This window comes from Schistocerca americana, unplaced genomic scaffold (assembly GCF_021461395.2).
Source record: "Schistocerca americana isolate TAMUIC-IGC-003095 unplaced genomic scaffold, iqSchAmer2.1 HiC_scaffold_112, whole genome shotgun sequence".
Taxonomy (NCBI): Eukaryota; Metazoa; Arthropoda; class Insecta; order Orthoptera; family Acrididae; genus Schistocerca; species Schistocerca americana.
Genome location: NW_025725176.1, coordinates 645,001 through 652,500, shown reverse-complemented (window position 1 = coordinate 652,500; position 7,500 = coordinate 645,001). Strand labels below are relative to the sequence as shown.

The window sequence follows — 7,500 nt, the reverse complement described above, 5'->3', positions numbered from 1 at the left end:
ACGCTGATTCCTTCAGTGTAGCGCGCGTGCGGCCCAGAACATCTAAGGGCATCACAGACCTGTTATTGCTCAATCTCGTGCGGCTAGAAGCCGCCTGTCCCTCTAAGAAGAAAAGTAATCGCTGACAGCACGAAGGATGTCACGCGACTAGTTAGCAGGCTAGAGTCTCGTTCGTTATCGGAATTAACCAGACAAATCGCTCCACCAACTAAGAACGGCCATGCACCACCACCCACCGAATCAAGAAAGAGCTATCAATCTGTCAATCCTTCCGGTGTCCGGGCCTGGTGAGGTTTCCCGTGTTGAGTCAAATTAAGCCGCAGGCTCCACTCCTGGTGGTGCCCTTCCGTCAATTCCTTTAAGTTTCAGCTTTGCAACCATACTTCCCCCGGAACCCAAAAGCTTTGGTTTCCCGGAGGCTGCCCGCCGAGTCATCGGAGGAACTGCGGCGGATCGCTGGCTGGCATCGTTTATGGTTAGAACTAGGGCGGTATCTGATCGCCTTCGAACCTCTAACTTTCGTTCTTGATTAATGAAAACATACTTGGCAAATGCTTTCGCTTCTGTTCGTCTTGCGACGATCCAAGAATTTCACCTCTAACGGCGCAATACGAATGCCCCCGCCTGTCCCTATTAATCATTACCTCGGGTTCCGAAAACCAACAAAATAGAACCGAGGTCCTATTCCATTATTCCATGCACACAGTATTCAGGCGGGCTTGCCTGCTTTAAGCACTCTAATTTGTTCAAAGTAAACGTGCCGGCCCACCGAGACACTCACTCAAGAGCACCCTGGTAGGATTGCAACGGGGTCCGCCTCGGGACGCACGAGCACGCACGAGGCGCGTCGCACGCCTTCAGCTCGCCCCACCGGCAGGACGTCCCACGATACATGCCAGTTAAACACCGACGGGCGGTGAACCAACAGCGTGGGACACAAATCCAACTACGAGCTTTTTAACCGCAACAACTTTAATATACGCTATTGGAGCTGGAATTACCGCGGCTGCTGGCACCAGACTTGCCCTCCAATAGATACTCGTTAAAGGATTTAAAGTGTACTCATTCCGATTACGGGGCCTCGGATGAGTCCCGTATCGTTATTTTTCGTCACTACCTCCCCGTGCCGGGAGTGGGTAATTTGCGCGCCTGCTGCCTTCCTTGGATGTGGTAGCCGTTTCTCAGGCTCCCTCTCCGGAATCGAACCCTGATTCCCCGTTACCCGTTACAACCATGGTAGGCGCAGAACCTACCATCGACAGTTGATAAGGCAGACATTTGAAAGATGCGTCGCCGGTACGAGGACCGTGCGATCAGCCCAAAGTTATTCAGAGTCACCAAGGCAAACGGACCGGACGAGCCGACCGATTGGTTTTGATCTAATAAAAGCGTCCCTTCCATCTCTGGTCGGGACTCTGTTTGCATGTATTAGCTCTAGAATTACCACAGTTATCCAAGTAACGTGGGTACGATCTAAGGAACCATAACTGATTTAATGAGCCATTCGCGGTTTCACCTTAATGCGGCTTGTACTGAGACATGCATGGCTTAATCTTTGAGACAAGCATATGACTACTGGCAGGATCAACCAGGGAGCTGCGTCAACTAGAGCTGAGCAGCCGGCCGCCCGGGAGTGTGTCCCGGGGGCCCGCGCGAACACGCAAGCGTCCGCTCAATTATTCTGCAAACAGGAGGAGGCTGAGCTCCCCTGCACGATACACCTCGAAACCCTCTCAGGTCCCGGCGGCGCGCAGCGCCGTCCTAAGTACTTGGTCGGGTTCGAGAGAGGCGCAATCGCCCGGAGTTTGGCGAGTAGACGCTTTAGGTGCGACCACCCGTGCTCCCAACTGAGCTTGCCGCTGCCGACAGAGGCCCGGGAGCGTGCTGTCGTGGCATTGCCGGCGGGAGACAACACGCGCCACCTACGGTGGCCGGCAGCTCCAACGCCAGCGCCACAGAAGGACAAAAGCCCCACTTGGGTGCCGAAGCGAACTCTCCCAGCACAGCGCACGCGCCAACACGTCCGCACAGCTGCGATACAAACCACCTGCGAGAACCGCAGAGGCGACCGAGCAGCAGACGGCGTCGCGGCGCCGAGCGCCGGGCGGCGGCGCATCCTCAGCGCACACAGTCCTCAATCGGACCAGCACACTGCAGATGTCCACCGCGCTTCGCACCGGGCCCGCGAGGACCTACTTTGGCCGCACGGCGCCGCGTGCAGGGTGCGCCGGCGCGCAGCTGCGCCGCCTGCCGCCTCCGTCGGCCGGCGCGCCTGCCACTGGCCGCCCCCACCAGCCGGCTGTAGCGCGTGCGCCCACGCACCGCGCGGCCAGCACGCCGGGAGGCCCCCCCTCACCGGCCGGGGACGGTCCCACCCAGCCACCGCCGCGTATCGCTTCACACCCACATGCCATTCACGTTCGTGGGCATGGTGGGTATCGCTGAAACAACCGGTTGGTAGCTCAACCGATCGTCGCCATCACTGATTCACCTCTAGCGAGAACAACCGCACCACAACGGTTTACCAGTTGTTCATTTGCGTAACGTCACCAGCAAACGTAGACGTCCATCGCCATTTGCAAATTCAACGATTGTTGCATGCCTGTGTCAGGTGTCACGACACACTATGTCTGCCCACATACACGCAACAACATGTGCACGCTTCGCGAACACGTGGAAGGTGGCCCCCGTACGTATGCGATGTCCATTGCGCGAACGACTGTCAACCGGCCTCTGTCGCATGTCGCAGATGTGGAACGCAGTGCACCATGCTGTCACGGTGTGTGAGAAGAGACGACTACGTCTGACAACACGCGCCACTACATCAACAGACGGCTCATGCTGATCGCCATCCAGGGCATACCACACTGCAATCCGGCTCTTATAGGGAGACGACACATAGCTGAGTGCACAACAGTTGGACCGCATGGTTCGCCGTTGTTGGCGCAGTCGTTGTACGGTCACATGTACCACGATGTATCATTCAGTACATGAGGACCAATGTGCAGTACAGTGTGTGATTTGGACGTACAACATCAGCGGACAGTTGACACAGGCCGTACCACAGCGTAGGCTAAGTGCTTCGCCATGCGAATGCCAATGAACAACTGCGAAGGGCATTGAGCATGTACGTCCTGCTGCCATCCACATTACAGTGTATCGCTGCAAGGTGTTTAACATGAAGCGATACACTGGGGACCAGGCAGTGCGAGTAGCAAACTATATTGCGGGGGTTGCAGTTAGGCAACACTACACTAATTTAACGCGTCGTATGACAATTACAGAGCGGGTTAAGGCCCAACGTGTGTTGGGTTAAGGCCCAACGTGTGTTGGGTTAAGGCCCAACGTGTGTTGGGTTAAGGCCCAACGTGTGTTGGGTTAAGGCCCAACGTGTGTTGGGTTAAGGCCCAACGTGTGTTGGGTTAAGGCCCAACGTGTGTTGGGTTAAGGCCCAACGTGTGTTGGGTTAAGGCCCAACGTGTGTTGGGTTAAGGCCCAACGTGTGTTGGGTTAAGGCCCAACGTGTGTTGGGTTAAGGCCCAACGTGTGTTGGGTTAAGGCCCAACGTGTGTTGGGTTAAGGCCCAACGTGGGTTGGGTTAAGGCGCAACGTGGGTTGGGTTAAGGCGCAACGTGGGTTGGGTTAAGGCGCAACGTGGGTTGGGTTAAGGCGCAACGTGGGTTAGGTTAAGGCGCAACGTGGGTTAGGTTAAGGCGCAACGTAGGTTAGGTTAAGGCGCAATATAGGTTAGGTTAAGGCGCAATATAGGTTAGGTTAAGGCGCAATATAGGTTAGGTTAAGGCGCAATATAGGTTAGGTTAAGGCGCAATATAGGTTAGGTTAAGGCGCAATATAGGTTAGGTTAAGGCGCAACGTAGGTTAGGTTAAGGCGCAACATAGGTTAGGTTAAGGCGCAACATAGGCTAGGTTAAGGCGCAACATGGGTTAGGTTAAGGCGCAATATAGGTTAGGTTAAGGCACAATATGGGTTAGGTTAAGGCACAATATGGGTTAGGTTAAGGCACAATATGGGTTAGGTTAAGGCACAATATGGGTTAGGTTAAGGCACAATATGGGTTAGGTTAAGGCACAATATGGGTTAGGTTAAGGCACAATATGGGTTAGGTTAAGGCACAATATGGGTTAGGTTAAGGCACAATATGGGTTAGGTTAAGGCACAATATGGGTTAGGTTAAGGCACAATATGGGTTAGGTTAAGGCACAATATGGGTTAGGTTAAGGCACAATATGGGTTAGGTTAAGGCACAATATGGGTTAGGTTAAGGCACAATATGGGTTAGGTTAAGGCACAATATGGGTTAGGTTAAGGCACAATATGGGTTAGGTTAAGGCACAATATGGGTTAGGTTAAGGCACAATATGGGTTAGGTTAAGGCACAATATGGGTTAGGTTAAGGCACAATATGGGTTAGGTTAAGGCACAATATGGGTTAGGTTAAGGCACAATATGGGTTAGGTTAAGGCACAATATGGGTTAGGTTAAGGCACAATATGGGTTAGGTTAAGGCACAATATGGGTTAGGTTAAGGCACAATATGGGTTAGGTTAAGGCACAATATGGGTTAGGTTAAGGCACAACGTGGGTTAGGTTACACAACGTGGGTTAGGTTAAGGCACAACGTGGGTTAGGTTAAGGCACAACGTGGGTTAGGTTAAGGCACAACGTGGGTTAGGTTAAGGCACAACGTGGGTTAGGTTAAGGCACAACGTGGGTTAGGTTAAGGCACAACGTGGGTTAGGTTAAGGCACAACGTGGGTTAGGTTAAGGCACAATACGGGTTAGGTTAAGGCACAATACGGGTTAGGTTAAGGCACAATACGGGTTAGGTTAAGGCACAATACGGGTTAGGTTAAGGCACAATACGGGTTAGGTTAAGGCACAATACGGGTTAGGTTAAGGCACAATATGGGTTAGGTTAAGGCACAATATGGGTTAGGTTAAGGCACAATATGGGTTAGGTTAAGGCACAATATGGGTTAGGTTAAGGCACAATATGGGTTAGGTTAAGGCACAATATGGGTTAGGTTAAGGCACAATATGGGTTAGGTTAAGGCACAATATGGGTTAGGTTAAGGCACAATATGGGTTAGGTTAAGGCACAATATGGGTTAGGTTAAGGCACAATATGGGTTAGGTTAAGGCACAATATGGGTTAGGTTAAGGCACAATATGGGTTAGGTTAAGGCACAATATGGGTTAGGTTAAGGCACAACGTGGGTTAGGTTAAGGCACAACGTGGGTTAGGTTAAGGCACAACGTGGGTTAGGTTAAGGCACAACGTGGGTTAGGTTAAGGCACAACGTGGGTTAGGTTAAGGCACAACGTGGGTTAGGTTAAGGCACAACGTGGGTTAGGTTAAGGCACAACGTGGGTTAGGTTAAGGCACAACGTGGGTTAGGTTAAGGCACAATACGGGTTAGGTTAAGGCACAATACGGGTTAGGTTAAGGCACAATACGGGTTAGGTTAAGGCACAATACGGGTTAGGTTAAGGCACAATACGGGTTAGGTTAAGGCACAATACGGGTTAGGTTAAGGCACAATACGGGTTAGGTTAAGGCACAATACGGGTTAGGTTAAGGCACAATACGGGTTAGGTTAAGGCACAATACGGGTTAGGTTAAGGCACAACGTGGGTTAGGTTAAGGCACAACGTGGGTTAGGTTAAGGCACAACGTGGGTTAGGTTAAGGCACAACGTGGGTTAGGTTAAGGCACAACGTGGGTTAGGTTAAGGCACAACGTGGGTTAGGTTAAGGCACAACGTGGGTTAGGTTAAGGCACAATACGGGTTAGGTTAAGGCACAATACGGGTTAGGTTAAGGCACAATACGGGTTAGGTTAAGGCACAATACGGGTTAGGTTAAGGCACAATACGGGTTAGGTTAAGGGACAATACGGGTTAGGTTAAGGCACAATACGGGTTAGGTTAAGGCACAATACGGGTTAGGTTAAGGCACAATACGGGTTAGGTTAAGGTACACATTGTTGTAAGGAAAGGTGTTTTGGGGGGGGGGGGGGGGGCCGGTTTGTTGATTGTGATTATCGTAAGTAAATGACTGCGGCATCATCTGATTTGCCACGTCAGGGTGCACCTTTGGCTCATAACAGGCGGCGCTCTGATTCCATGCTTGTGGCAGACCTGTGTCTTTCATTCCTGCCATTGTTTGTGTGCTGTGACAGGAGGCAGTATTGTGATGTTGGGTGTACCCCTGTGTAGGACATGTGTGGGTGTTGGTGGCTTAGCTGAGCAATGGTGGTTGTCGGAAGGGTGGGATATTCTGTTTTGTGAGTGGACCTCCCGGTCTGGTTATGATAGTGTGGATAGTCTAATGTGGCGGAGAGGATGCACTGGGTGTTGTTCCATGCTGGTGCTTACATATTGTCTCTGTGCCTGTTACAGGCAGAGAGTAGTGCGTGATAAGAGTGTCTGGCTGACGTGTGGTTGTGATTGTGAGCAGAGTCTTTCAGCATGTATACGGACAGTTGTATACATTATCTGTATTTTGATGGCTCTATCTATTACTAATCAGCGCCGTGTATACGTTTCATCCGGTTCCAGTCGAAACTGTTGTATCTCTGTACATTAGTGACACGGCGAGGCCGCCATGTAGTTACTCGTCTCGGCAGCTTCCACCGGTGTATGGCAAATGATTATAAGGAATCAGTCTAGTCGTCAATACCGATAGTGTGACGTCACATGTCTGGGGTGGGGGACGCTGCGCCCTTCCGGTGGGTCATGGCCTAGAAAGACTCTTCCCACGCAGGGGGGCTTGGACTGTCATTGACTCTTCCGAGTAATATACTTGCCGTACGTTTTTGCGACTGCGAGTGCAACGCTCACCGGTACCGACATGGATGGAGCGCCTCCTAGCTGACCGCTGAGCATCTGCATTCGTACAGAGAGCAACGCGATCGCGTCTGTAGCTCGTAAGTGGTACAGCTCGCAGCTCATGTATAGGGACAGCGGGAATGTCGCATATTGGACATAACTCTTCATGAAACGCACGTTATAGGGGTGGATTGCACATTGCGCGTGCGAGCAAAGTCCGCCGTTCATCCGCTGGAGTTGCGGGTTGGGCGGTTGGGGTGGGGCACGAACGGGTGCAGGTGGAGTGATTGCCGGTCCACGACTTCGTGCGGCAGAGGCGCTGGCGTTGGGGTGCTGTTGTCGACAGAGGATGCAGGCTTTGTGGGTGGGGTCGAAAGAAGGGCACTGTGGGCCCATGGCTGTCTTAGTCGGCTTGGCGTCTCATAGATGACGGTATCGTCGTTGCAGGAGGTCATGTTGCGGGAGACCTACAGATGGCGGTATGTTTTGCGGTGCGCTCGGCATGGCGGACGTAGTGTTGTCAGATTCGCATAGATGGAGGTATTGCATGTGGTTTCGCCGTATTTTCATAGATGGCGATACTGTTTTGCCGGCATGGTTGGCGTAGTTCCGTCGGATCCCTGTAGATGGAGGTGCCGTTTCTGGGCT

The 7,500-nt window shown here is 52.1% G+C and overlaps 1 non-coding gene across 1 annotated transcript in view; it reads right to left on the bottom strand.

Annotated features, from left to right (window-relative positions):
- Window positions 1-1,595, bottom strand: part of LOC124560855 — a 1,910-nt gene extending 315 nt beyond the window's left edge. The window contains exon 1 of the ribosomal RNA XR_006969361.1: window positions 1-1,595. This exon is cut by the window's left edge and continues 315 nt beyond it. This is a non-coding gene — a ribosomal RNA (small subunit ribosomal RNA).
- Between the last annotated feature and the right edge of the window lie 5,905 nt (window positions 1,596-7,500).